The sequence below is a fragment of the Eschrichtius robustus genome, chromosome 5, assembly GCF_028021215.1.
Source record: "Eschrichtius robustus isolate mEscRob2 chromosome 5, mEscRob2.pri, whole genome shotgun sequence".
NCBI classification, from domain to species: Eukaryota; Metazoa; Chordata; class Mammalia; order Artiodactyla; family Eschrichtiidae; genus Eschrichtius; species Eschrichtius robustus.
Genome location: NC_090828.1, coordinates 73,400,975 through 73,414,302, shown reverse-complemented (window position 1 = coordinate 73,414,302; position 13,328 = coordinate 73,400,975). Strand labels below are relative to the sequence as shown.

At 38.0% G+C, this 13,328-nt stretch overlaps 1 protein-coding gene across 16 annotated transcripts in view; it reads left to right on the top strand.

Moving 5' to 3' along the window:
* PKP4 (plakophilin 4) overlaps window positions 1-13,328 on the top strand; it is a 245,133-nt gene that overhangs the window by 113,899 nt on the left and 117,906 nt on the right. The window lies entirely within an intron of this gene.

The following is a 13,328-nucleotide window of genomic DNA, read 5'->3' as shown; positions in this document are numbered from 1 at the left end:
CTAGAGAAAGCCCATGCGCAGCAACGAAGACCCAACACAGCCAAAAATTTAAAAAAAAAAAAAAAAATGCACTGAATGATTAAAAAAAAAGAACTGATGGACCAATAGGTCGGTACACTTTTTTTTTTTTTTTTTAGATATTATTAAATTGCCCCCACAAGAGTTTGCACCAATATACATCCCCATGGCACCTTTTCTCCATGCCCTTACCAGTGCCAAGAACTTGTAAATCCACGTGCTGTTGCTCATTGTTTGAATGGATCATTAGAATATTATTGGACCCTTCAGAGTACTTTAATAACTTCAAAAAGGTAAAATCATCTATTCTCCTCTCAATCAGAATACCATTTTCCAGGAATTAGATCGTTTCCTAAGCAGGATCTGTCCTGGTACTATTTAAACAGTATTTTTTTTAGCCCTTTTATTCTTTTATTCTTAGTTTTTGGGGTTAGATTTTAATTAAGGAATTCATATGCTAGCTACAAGTGAAACAATACAAAGAAGATAATAAAAGAAGATTACATTTATCTTCTTTTATTTATTTATTTAAATAATGTCTTGACCCCTTTTTCATTCCCACCCTCCTGAGGCAACCAGTCTTCCTGATCTGCTATATTCCTGTCATAGTTTTCTCCATGCTCAAACTAACCCATATAGAGGTTTTTTATTTTATTATTTTGCTGTGTTTTACTCAGCTCTTCAACTGGCTTTTTCACTTAATTGCATGTAATGGTCCTTCTGAGGCAACAGGTAAAGGTCCAGCTCATTCTTTTTAACAACCACATATATAGTAGTTATTACATGTAGTGTGGAGATTCCATAGTTTGTTAAAATATTGCCATATAGATAGATTCTTAAATTGTTTCTAACAATGCTGCAATTAATATTTTATGTATACAGTTGATTTTATTTCTCCAGAGTATATATCCAAAAGTGGAATTGCAAGCTCATGGGGAATATATACTTTTAATTTTAAAAGAGGTTACCAGATTATAATAGCAAATCACACTAACATGAACAATACGTGTCTGTGCTCTTTTCTCCAAGTGTTCCTCCCCAGCCCTGGATGGGACACTTTGAAAATATTTGCCAATATTGATGAAAACCAGCATCTTGCTATTTGATTTTCTTTCTCCTTATGAATGAAATTGAACATTTTTTCTGATATTTTAATTAGCATTTACATTTCATCTTAGATGGATTGCTTGTTGATACTCTTCCTATTTTTACTATGTGTAAATTTGTTTATATGAGATTTTAAATGTGTGTTATATGTTAGGTGTTAAAAATATTTCTCTCTTGCTCTCTTTTTTTGGACATTTGACTTTGCATGAGCTTTTGGAGTATGAAGTTTTATTTTTATGAAGTTAAATATGCTTGTTTTATCCCTTATGATTTGGAGGTTTCTTGTCTTCTTTAAGGAGGTCTCTATCATCCCAAGTTTATAAAAATATTCTCCTAACCCTTCTACTCTGTTGGTGGCAATGTAAGTTGGCACAGCCATTATGGAAAACTGTATGGAGGTTCCTCAGAAAATTAAAAATAGAATTACCATATGATCCAGCAAGCAATCCCACTCCTGGGCATATCCAGACAAAACTCTAATTCAAAAAGATACATGCGCCCCTGTTCATAGCAGCACTGTTCACAATAGCCAAGACATGGAAACAACCTAAATGTCCATCAACAGATGAATGGACAAAGAAGATGTGGTACATATATACAATGGAATACTACTCAGCTATAAAAAAGAATGAAGTAATTCTTATAATGAAATAATTGCAGCAACATGTGTGCAACTAGAGATTATCATACTAAGTGAAGTCAGAAAGAGAAAGACAAATACCATATGATATCACTTATATGTGAAATCTAAAATATGACATAAATGAACCTATCTATGAAACACAGACTCACGGACATAGAGAACTGACTTGTGGTTTCCAAGGGAGAGGGAGGAGGGAGAGGGATGGATTGGGAGTTTGGGGTTAGTAGATGCAAACTATTACATTTAGGATGGATAAACAACAAGGTCCTACTGTATAGCATGGAGAACTATATTCCGTATCCTCTGATAAACCATAATGGAAAAGAATATTTTAAAAAAGAATGTATATATATATGTATAACTGTATAATTGAATCACTTTGCTGTACAACAGAAATTATCACAACATTGTAAATCAACTATACTTCAGTTTTTTTAAAAAAAGATACTGAAAAAAAAGTATTCTCCTAGGTCATCTTTTTTTTTTTTTTTTTTTTTATTTATTTTTGGCTGTGTTGGGTCTTCGTTTCTGTGCGAGGGCTTTCTCTAGTTGCAGCGAGCGGGGACCACTCTTCATCGCGGTGCGCGGGCCTCTCACTGTCGCGACCTCTCTTGTTGTGGAGCACAAGCTCCAGACGCGCAGGCTCAGTAATTGTGGATCACGGGCCCAGTTGCTCCGCGGCATGTGGGATCTTCCCAGACCAGGGCTCGAACCCGTGTCCCCTGCATTGGCAGGCAGATTCTCAACCACTGCACCACCGGGGAAGCCCAGGTCATCTTTTTATATAGTGGGTTTTTTCCCCTACATTTGTTATAGAACGTGTGTGTGTGTGTGTGTGTGTGTGTGTGTGTGTGTGTGTGGTTTGAGGTGGTAATCTAGCTTTGTTTTCCCTAGTTATACCAGCAATTCTTTTTCCATTGAATGAAATTCTACCTTTGTCGTAATTACTAAGTTCCAATATATACTAGCATCTGGCTCTTTAATTCTTATTACATTCCAGGGCTTTATTTGACTTGGGAAAAAATGTTTTGAAGCAATAAAGTCAATACAGTTCTAAATAAAACCTTCAGGAATAGAAAATGAGACAACCTTATTTTTTTCAGCTTCCTGTAACAGAAAGAGCAAGAATTTAGAGTTCCATTCCCAGCGCTCCACTTCCTAATTATGTGACCTTGAGCAAGTCATTTATTTTGCCTCTCCCACGCTATGATTGCTCAACTCAGTAGTGGCCTGCACTTTTGTAAAGATTAGAGAAAAAAATATGTAGAGTGCCTGACCCACAGTTGGCCTTCATTCGGTGGTACCTAGTATTACCACTAGTGTTAGGACTTAACAAAAAATAAAGTAAGACATTTGATATCAAATTATGTCTGCTCCAAACATAAGCAGATGTGTCATTTCATGAGTATATATCATGTGCAAGAGAAAAAGAATTCTAAATATGGTAATTCATAGATTCTTTCAGGCAAGTAAATTAGTATGACCAATAAAAATAATGTAATGAAGTCTTGCACCTTTTTCTAAGAACTTTTTTCTTTTTTCTTTTTCTTTGTTTTCTACTGAGAGCACACAAGTAAAAAGTAACCTTATTTAACTTGTCCACTTTTTTAGCTAAGTAAGGAAAATACAGCTATTGGGAACAACAAATTTTAAAATTAAAACAAATTTTAATTGCTTTTCTGTTTAGCTCACCTGTAGAAGAGCTGGATGTTAGGGGAGAAAGCAGGAGAGTCAGAGAAAAACATAGGACACTGAGTATGGAAACACCTGTGGACCTGAAAATAAGGATGGTCATGAGTCTGGATGCAGACACATTGATGTGCCCCAGTTCTGTCCTAAGGCTTTAATGTTTCCTGTAGGTTAGAGATGTCCTGTGGTTATCAATAATACATTGATTTTTCTTAACCTTATTTCTCAAGAACCCCAGGACAACTTCTGGAGGTTTAGAAACAAATGATGTTAGTGAAGCCATACAGGTAAAATGTAAAAATCAAAAAGTTAAAAAGGCAAAACAATTGAATACCGCTTATACCTCTTGGGCTGGGTAACAAGACTCCAGGGAAACATTTAACTGACTAGGGCACAGCTCATAAATGTATATTCTTATTCTATTTACCTCCTCGCTTCCCCACGCTTTAGTCTTAAAATATCTGCAAAGGAGAAAGAACAGCTGTAGAAGTAAGCCTAGTAATTTAAAAAGTATAATCGTAAGACAAGCGCTACCTGCACTAGACAGTATTTGTTTTCTTTCCCCATTACACTTCATTAAGTTACTAACCAAACCTTAAATTAATCATTTTGAAAATTAGCCTCTTATTCCCTAGTGCTATTTATTAGACCTACTGAAGAAAGGAAGATTAAATTTTGCCTTGTTTTTGTTTCTCTTATCCTTTTCATATTCTTTGTTGTGTTTGCAACAACTAGTGCACAGAGAGGAAGTGAGAGGTTGGTCATTTATTCCTCTCACTTTTCCATTTCAGCAAATAATGATTTATATGCATTATTATCATCTGCACAGTCAATTAGCTCTGAAATAAACATCTAACATTAGGTGATATGCATCACTGGTCTTACTAATTTTGAAATATTTGAGTACTAGAAAACCAGATAAATTATTAATGTTAAGTCATTATTATTCTTCATAATTTCTTAATGAGTTTTTTAAAAATGTCTAATCAAGTCATTACATTTTAAGGGAAATCTCCTTTGTGTTTTTGATGTTAATTCTACCAATACCTACCTTGTTGGAAAATGACAGCAGGAGTTGTTGTTGACAACTACAACTGACACTGATACCAGGCATCCATTTTTCATGTTGTAGCTCTTTTCTTGAATATTTGTTTGACTACTAGTAAACATAAATTAGTAAAACCTCAACTAACAGAAGACTTACCTAGCATTTATATTTACACACACATATATTCATACACACACACATTCTACTTTTAGGAGAGAAGGTAAATGGAAATAAACGAAGGCATTTCTAGTTTAATAATTTAAAGTGTCAGTGGACTGGTGGACAGCTTTTCAAAAATGTCATGCCAAGGCTGGGGAACTCCTGATTTTCTGAGAGGCAGGGTATGACGCCTGAGAGATCAGGGAATTTGGCAGATGGAAACAGGTTATAAGCAAGTGAGGGGAGGGGAAGCAGTGGCATGGAGTAAGTCATAGTAACAGTATTAAGCTACTGTGCCACTGAAATTATGCATGTTACTTTTTTAAAAAAAGAACCTATTTGCCCATGTCACCATGAATAATATGAAATCCCTGATAGAGCTGATTTATTGAAAGAGCAGTCAACAAAATTTAGGGAAACACAGGTTCTAGTTACAGCTCTGCCTTCATATCTCTCTGTGACTTTAAAGGTAGAAGATCCTTTTGTACCACTGATTTTTCTAATTTCCCTTACCTACGTCGTAAGCATGTGATTATTATTACATTTGAAATGCTTTAAGAGCCTCATAAAGGATCAACCATAATATATTATGCCTTTCATTATATAAAAATACTTAGGAATCAATCAATTTAAAAATTTATGTGATCGATTATAACATACTAAATAAAGTGTACTGTGTAAAACTCACCCAGAATGAATTAACAGGATTTTCTTGTCTTGGTCTTGTAAGAAGCTAGATGGAGGAAATACAGATTTCACTGTTCTTTAAGGAGAATTCAGCTTAGTAAATGGAGCACATGTAATGGCTAAGTGCTTTACGCAAGGGCTGGATAAAGGACTCTAGGCACACGGGAGGGTGATATTTCAGGTGGATGGAGCAAGGTGAGAAAAAGCTCTTGAGTGGTAAGTATAGGCAATTATGAATAGTTCTGTCCAGGTGCATGAAGGGGAGTGGCAGGAGACTGAAAAAAAGGTATTTGGGGCAGACTGCAGAGGGTCTTAAAATAAGGCTGTGATAACCGTACTACAGGTTGGGTGTGAAGGGCATGGTGTACAGTGGTGTGTAAACACCATGGGGTTAGGAGTCAGACTGATGTGATTCAAATTTTGGCTTTGGATGACTTCAGTCAAGTCAGCCCTCTGTGAATGAGGGTAACCTTCACTACCTTGCAGTCTGACTAAGAAGTTAACGACGTAATGCATGTTAAAGCTTAGCAGAGAGCCTGGAGTCCAGGAAACACTCAGGAAAGGATAGAGATTATTGATGAGTAGTATTATACCCTCAACAGATTTATCTGGAAGAAATGTGAAAAGCAGAGTCAAGGCCCCTCACCACCACGGTGGGGAGAAGGCTTAGTGCAGGGTTATTACAATAGTCTAAAGTAAATGTGAGTCCGAATTAGGGTAGTAGTGGTGGGAATGGCAAGGAAGGGAATGGATTCAGTAGTGGTAGAGAGGTTGAGTGACAGGATTTGGGAAACCATTTAACGTGTGAGAAATGGGGAATAAGAGAAAGGGGAAAATGATGAAAAGATGAAAACACTTGCATTTTGAGTCTGAGTAAAAGGGGAATGGTGGTTCCATTTGGTTAGTGATTCTGGAACTTTTGTGTGCATGAGAATCTCCTGGAGGTCCTGTTCAAGCACCAGTGGCTGGACCTGACCCCTTCTGGTTCGAAGAAGTTTCCAGGTGATACTGATGCTGCTGGTTCAGGGCCCGTACTTTGAGGACCACTGCAGTGGAGAAAGAGAAAACACAGGAGGCAGGGGGTGGTATGGCTAGATGTGAGCCATGCTCATCCTTCAAGTAGAGATGCTTAGTTCACTACCATCAAAATGCTTAGTTCACTACCATTGAATACATCAGTTTGAATCTGATTAGAGGTAGTGGATTTGGACATCACTGGTGTACACAGGCCCATGCAATGGTCAGAGATTGCCAGGTAAGAGATTAAAGAGCCAGTGAGCTACTGGTGGGTAGATAAGTTTTTATAAAGCTATCAGTGATGCTGTAGGAAAGGCTTGAGCTTTTACCTGTTTGCCTCAGCCTTCTCCTCTGTATGACTCTAAGCAAAGCTTTCATTAGTGTGTTTTAATGTAAACCTCTCTTCATTTTGATTTCCTAATAAAGGAACTTTGGTGACAGTTACAGATAAGAGCCTGAGGTTTAGAATGTAAATTTAGAGCATCTGGTAAGCTTTGCCATTCTCTCTGCTTCATTAAAACTGAAGGATAGATATCAAAGCTAAAACCTGGTATAATCCTGTGTGGTTTGATAGTAGGATAAAACAATAAAGATCTGAATGTTGATCATCTCCTATTTGAATGTTAACTAGTTTAACAAAAAATCAGATTGGTGGTTGTGTCTCATGTTTTTCTGTTATCTTAAAGAAGATCTAAATGTAAGAAGCTGTGGGCTTAGATTAGAGCAACTAATCCAGCAGAAGCATCCTAACAATAATTCCCTTCCTGTCTTCAGAGTGGTGTGAGGTCAGGAGTTTCCATTTGAAGGTTAACCCTTTGTGGTGACCGGCCCTTTGTAAATATTCAGCCTTGACCGAAGTAATTAAAATTTTGTTTTCCAACATGTAAGGTATATTTTTAATGTAGAATACAGGATAGTACCCCTTAGTCCAACCATCCCAAAATACAATAAAAATGAGCTGAATTTTTATTTTTATTTATTTATTTTGGCTTGTGGGATCTTAGTTCCCCAACCGGGGATTGAACCTGTGCCCTCAGCAGTGAGAGCTCAGAGTCCTAACCACTGGACCACCAGGGAATTCCCTGAGCTGAATTTTTAGTGTTGACTAAGTTGTGTTCTGCAAGACAATATTGTTTCTTGAGATGTTAATAGTTATTACTTGAAAAAGAAAAAGTGTGGTTAGTTTCAATAAATCAAAGAATTGCCAGGTTATACAAAGGTAAGCTGATATCCTACTGGTGGATGTCTGAAAACTTTTAATATGCTAGTGTCACTGTGAACCTCCAAGCTTTGGAATCTTCTGGGCAGCATTTTTCAAACCTGCTTGAAGGTTTAAACCCCTATGGGACAGTGGGACACTGGTATCTGAGAACACAGTTTGATTGAGAAAGGCAATGTTTCTTCTTAACAGAAGGATCTGGTCAGTACAAAGGGGTTAAACATCATATACTTAGCATTTTTATAATTAATTATATATGGTTTTTAGTGACTACCAAGTAGACTTAATAAAGACTTGTCAATTATTAAGTAAACTGTGATAGAAGGTCAGGACATTTGATCACCTCTGCACTAGTGGATGGTTATTAAGCTTGAGAGTTCAGGGACCCTTTGAAAATATGACTGCTTTGGTTTTGGTATCAGCCTAGATTAGGGAATGGAATCTGGGATGCTTTGAGGATTTCTTACTAGCTCTTAAATATTCATTTTTGAAGTAGTTCTCTAGGCCTGACTCAAGAGCATCAGCTACATGATCATGACCATAATTTACTCATCTTTTTAACATGCAAAAGAGAAAAAAAATGCTATATATAGTATATCCTGATATAGGACATATACCGTGAAATTCTCTGCACCTTGAAAATCTAACATATTATTCAGTGATGATTGATCTTTTAGTGATATAAAACTCTTTCACCATACTAAATTAGAAAGGTAAATTATTTATTATTGGAAGATTTTTAAGCAACAGTGATTGAAATAAAAATTATTTCTTACTTAAGCACTGATTGTATCAAATAATGACCTTGTCAGTTTACTTCTTTCAGTCTAACCAGTACTCAGTACTTTCCTGCTGAGGTGTATAGACATGGAAAGGTATGTTGACCCCTGGTGTGCTGTACATGTACTGTGATGTGAATGGGTTTTTAATACACAGATGAACATCTTTAAAAATTACGTATTTTAATTTATATTAAGAAAATTATATAAAAGCATTAGAAACGAGGATTTCAATGATTTAATGCTAGGATGATACTGTCTTGTCTTAAAAAGGAGTCAATTTAAAGAGAAATATTTACTAAAAGGTAGTATAGGTCAAATGGGAAGGAAACAGAGATTGAGGAGTCCTGCGATCAGGAAGATGTTTTCTGATGAGAAGATTTAAGCATTAAATTGAGAGGAAACACTGACGATTCGGGAAAGAGAAGCAAGATCCTGGAAGAGGCAAGAGGGCATGGAGAGTCTGGCCTTAGACAGGAAGGGGACACTCCCTCTACCAAGCCTGGAAGAGGACTGAGGCTTAACATAAATGTGGGGACAGGAAGTTGAGGGTGTCATCGCTAATGGCCTGATAGGAATGCCTACTGCTGTTTCTTAATTGTCATCATCATAGTGGTAGTAACTATTGTAGCCAACTCCTGAATTAGTAAGACAATTAGAACTACCTGAAGTAAATAGATGCTAGTGATACAAGTGGGCAACTGTAGTTGGATGGCATGACCCCCAATGAGCTTTTGCACAAGTTGGAAGAATAATTGTTTCTAGCATCTAAGGAAAGAGAGAACACAGCATACTAATGTAAGAATGTAAGTGGACGAGACTTCCCTGGTGGTCCAGTGGTAAAGAATCCAACTTCCAATGCAGGGGACGCAAGTTTGATCCCTGGTCAGTAAACGAAGATCCCACATGCCACAGGGCAGCTAAGCCCACGTGCCACAACTACTGAGCTCACACGCCTCAACTAGAGAGCCCGCGTGCCACAACTACAGAACCCACATGCCCTGGAGCTGTGTGCCACAACTAGAGAAGAGAAAACCCGCACACCACAACTAGAGAGAAGTCCGAGCACTGCAACAAAGAGACCGTGCCTCAATGAAAGATCCCGCATGTCCCAATGAACATCCCTCATGCTGCAACTGAGACCCGATGCAGCCCCAAAAATAAATAGATAAATAAATAATAAATCTTTCTTAAAAAAAGGAATGTAAGTGGGAATATGATTACAGATTCTACTGACAGGAGGACAGTGAGGAATATTATATACAACTTCATGCTAATAAGTAGAGTAGTGAGGAGCCAGGGGAAGGCCAGGTTCCTTCTCTGGAGCACCTCAGCTGTGATGTGTGAAAAATGCATAGTCTTCACCAGAGAGAGGTCAGAAGAAGCAGTATTTTCAGGAAAGAACTACATTTCAATTAAAGTCTGTAGGTGGAGAGTCTTCTTAGTAACCCTGAGATGGAGAATATTCTGAGTAAAAGATGAAGAGTTTATAAACAGAGAATTTACAAACTGGAACGAGGCTTCCATAGGGCACAATTGGAAAGGGTCAGGAGATATGTCACGACTGGCCATCAGTGAGGATTTAATGAAGGTGAGAGGGGCTAGGAGGCCACACGAGGGTGAAGTATGCCCTGTTTTCAGTGCCAGCGCCAGAGTCCTTGAAGCTGAGGTCTGGGATGGAGCGCTTTCCTGCTTATTGAAGGAGACGGGAGCAGAAGGACCTAATGCTGAAAGCTTCCTGGGCTGCTGGAAGCCAGTGGCAGGAGACATGACTAGGTATGCAGTATGTTTTCTGTTTAAAAGTAACACTGAATCACCATTTTAAGGTCTCATTTAGGACTGAGGTACCTGGAGTTTAGGTAAAGGTAGAGGTTTCACCCCAAATAAGCAGCAGGAACAGGTGGGTATGAAGAAGACCCAACTAGAAGTCTCAGAAATGGAAAAGGTTGTCATTGGAAAAAAGTGAATAATAGTTGAGATAAACCCTTCACAAGGCAAACAGAGAAATAGTGAATTGAAAGAAATACTGAGAATGAGATCAGAGAAATTAAGAGAAAATAAGAAAAAGCTGTGGAGACTCCCATTTCTGGCATATTCAGTACCCTAACCAGTCTCCCCACTGAAAGAAACTAAATATGTATACTGAATAAAGTATTTAAATTGTCTTTTTAAAAGCAAGGCTGAGCTGCCAAGGAAGTAAAGTGCTCACAGAAACAAAAACCAAAATGAAAGTGGGACTCCTAAGCTAAGTAAGCAGTAAACCTGGCTTCCACCTTGAAAGTATGTGTCAAACCTAGGTGATCTTGAGCATGCCATTCGATGTCAAATGCCATGTGCCCTTTGAGGGCTGCCCAAGATGGGGAGTCTAATGGGATATCCCTTGCCCAAACATAAAACTTTACAGAGCTACAGCATTAGTAAAAGGGTGTTGAGAAACCTGTCCCCCAGAAGAGGACAAGCTTGGGTGCTGGTAGTAGGGGGAAAGTATCCCCCTGAGAGTTTATGATACCTGTGAGAGAGGGTACCTAAATGGCCAATAAGCATATGAAAAGATGTTGGTTAGCAAGGAAATACAAAATAAAATAAATGCAAGGTAGCACCCCATGCCTATCAAGATTACAAAGAAAGAAAGGGAGGGAGGGAAGGAAGGAGAGAGGGAGGGAGGGAAGGAGGGAAGGGAGGGAGGGAGGAAGGAAGGAGGGAAGGAAGGAAGGAAGGAAGGAAATTTAAGCCCCAAAATGCAAATCGGTATCAGTGAAAATGAACAGAAACTGGAGCTCTCATACACTGCTGACTGGAATGTAAATTGGTACAACTACTCTGGAAGGTAATTTGATAATCGTTGTCAAGTAAACTTGAAGATATGCATAGCCTTCAACCCAACAATTCCACGTCTACGTCTCTACTGGAGAGGTCTGGCACATGTGCACAAGATGATTTATACAGCGATGCTTATTTTGCAGTATGCTTATAATTGCACAAAATTGGAAACAACCCAAGGGCTCATCATTATGAGAACATATAAATATATTGTGCTGTAGTCATACAATAGAATACTGTTGAGCAATGGAAATAAATGAACTAGACCTATGTGTACTGATACTGATAAATCTCAAAATCATAATAAAACCAATCTGCAGAGCACTGGGTAGTATACCATTGATATAAATTGTATGAATATGCAAAACAATACTATATATTATTTATGGATCTGTATATATGGAGTAGTAAGAATATAAAATATTCATGTGAATATTAAACACCAAATTCAAGATAATGGTTTCTTCTGGAGAGGGAAGAAGAGAGAGAGATAAGATCCAGGAAGAAGAAACCAGGGGATTCCATTGTATCTGTAATATTTTATTTCTCAAAAACCCTGAAGCACATGTAGCAAAATAGTAAGATTTGCTAGAGCTGGATCAGGTTTGCCAAAGCTCATTGTATTATTGTGTATAATTTTTCAGTACATTTAAAGCATCTCATGGTATTGAAAAATTAGGAGTGAGAGAAAACTTCTATCATTATATAAAAGGAATCCAAAAACAATACTGTCCCAGGTTGGGTTCTCACTGAAGTGGAGTTTTGCATGCATGTTTATTATAGATCAGCACTTGCGGAGGTGAGGGCAAGGAAAAGCAGGCTTGGGCAGGGGAGAGGTCCAAATACCATGCTGGGCAGTCAAGCCCGTGGAAAGCTCTGAAGCAAATCTGGACCCGGCTTTTATATTCTCATCTCAATCAGTGGCTGCATGCAGCCTGCCCAGAAGGGTACAACTTCCTTGGTCAAGGAGATTCTCTGCAGCTGAGGCCCCACTGAAGGCACTGACCACTGGGGTATTGAGTCCTTCCTTGGGCCTCCTTGGGCCATGCATTTCTGTCTACCATACAAGATCATGCAAGTGAATCTTTGTTTCCTTCTATGCCCTTGACTCTCAGAGAATATTTATCAATATACTTACCTGAGAGAGGTGAGGTAAATATAAACAAATCTTCCAAACGCATGTGAACTGACTCCACTTTTATAGCATGTTAGTAGGCGTGGCTTTCTTTCTAAGCTTGATTATGGTCTTGTTTGACAGAATTTAAGAGGAAATTGTCATGTACTAATCACTGGCAAATGCTTTTAACATTATTTCCTTGCTCTTCTCAAAGGACCCCCCTATAATTTAGATGCCCAGTTTTCGATGCTGCAGTAAAGATCAGCCTTCACACACTATGTTTAGAGGATAAAATATTAAAATTTAAAATTTTTAGATGATATCACAGCATAATCATCTTAATCAGTGTTATTTTGGAAATCATTAGATGTGTTTTTATATGACTGTGTAATACTGTCTTCCTTGTCAGTCAGTCTAAGAAACCAGTAGAGACAGAATTGTCAAATATTTATATCCTACTCATTCATCTTGGTGCCAGTCACATGTGGGAGTCTTATTTATATTCTGTAGGAGTAGTATTAATAATTTTATAACAAAGCATACATATATTTTACTTGTAAATATCCACAGGTATTAGATAACCTTTACAGATTCCATGCTTTACGGCTTCCTGAGAGTCTGCTTTGGGGGCTTTAATGATGTCATACTTGTGAGAAGTGTGGGCAAATAATGGGTAAAATGGTTTTGATAAAAGTAGCCAGTGATGTTCAATATTATGGGTCCCACAGCCAGGAGGGATACAGTGTAGACTTTACTCAGTTCACATGAGTGTTAAAGGAATTACCCAACTTCTAAAAAAATGTAGCTGCATCGTGGGTACAGAGGCTCTTCTAGCAACTTGACAAGTGTAAATGGTTTCTAGCGGTGTGTCAGTCAGAGTTTCTAGTTGCAAGAAAAAGAGACTGACATGGCTAATTATGCAGGGGAAAAAAGGTGCTTATTAGGTGGTTATTAGTGAATTCCCGCATTTGTTGCCAGGACTGGAGAACAAACCTTGAGACTAAACTCCCAGGGACAGTGTCCAA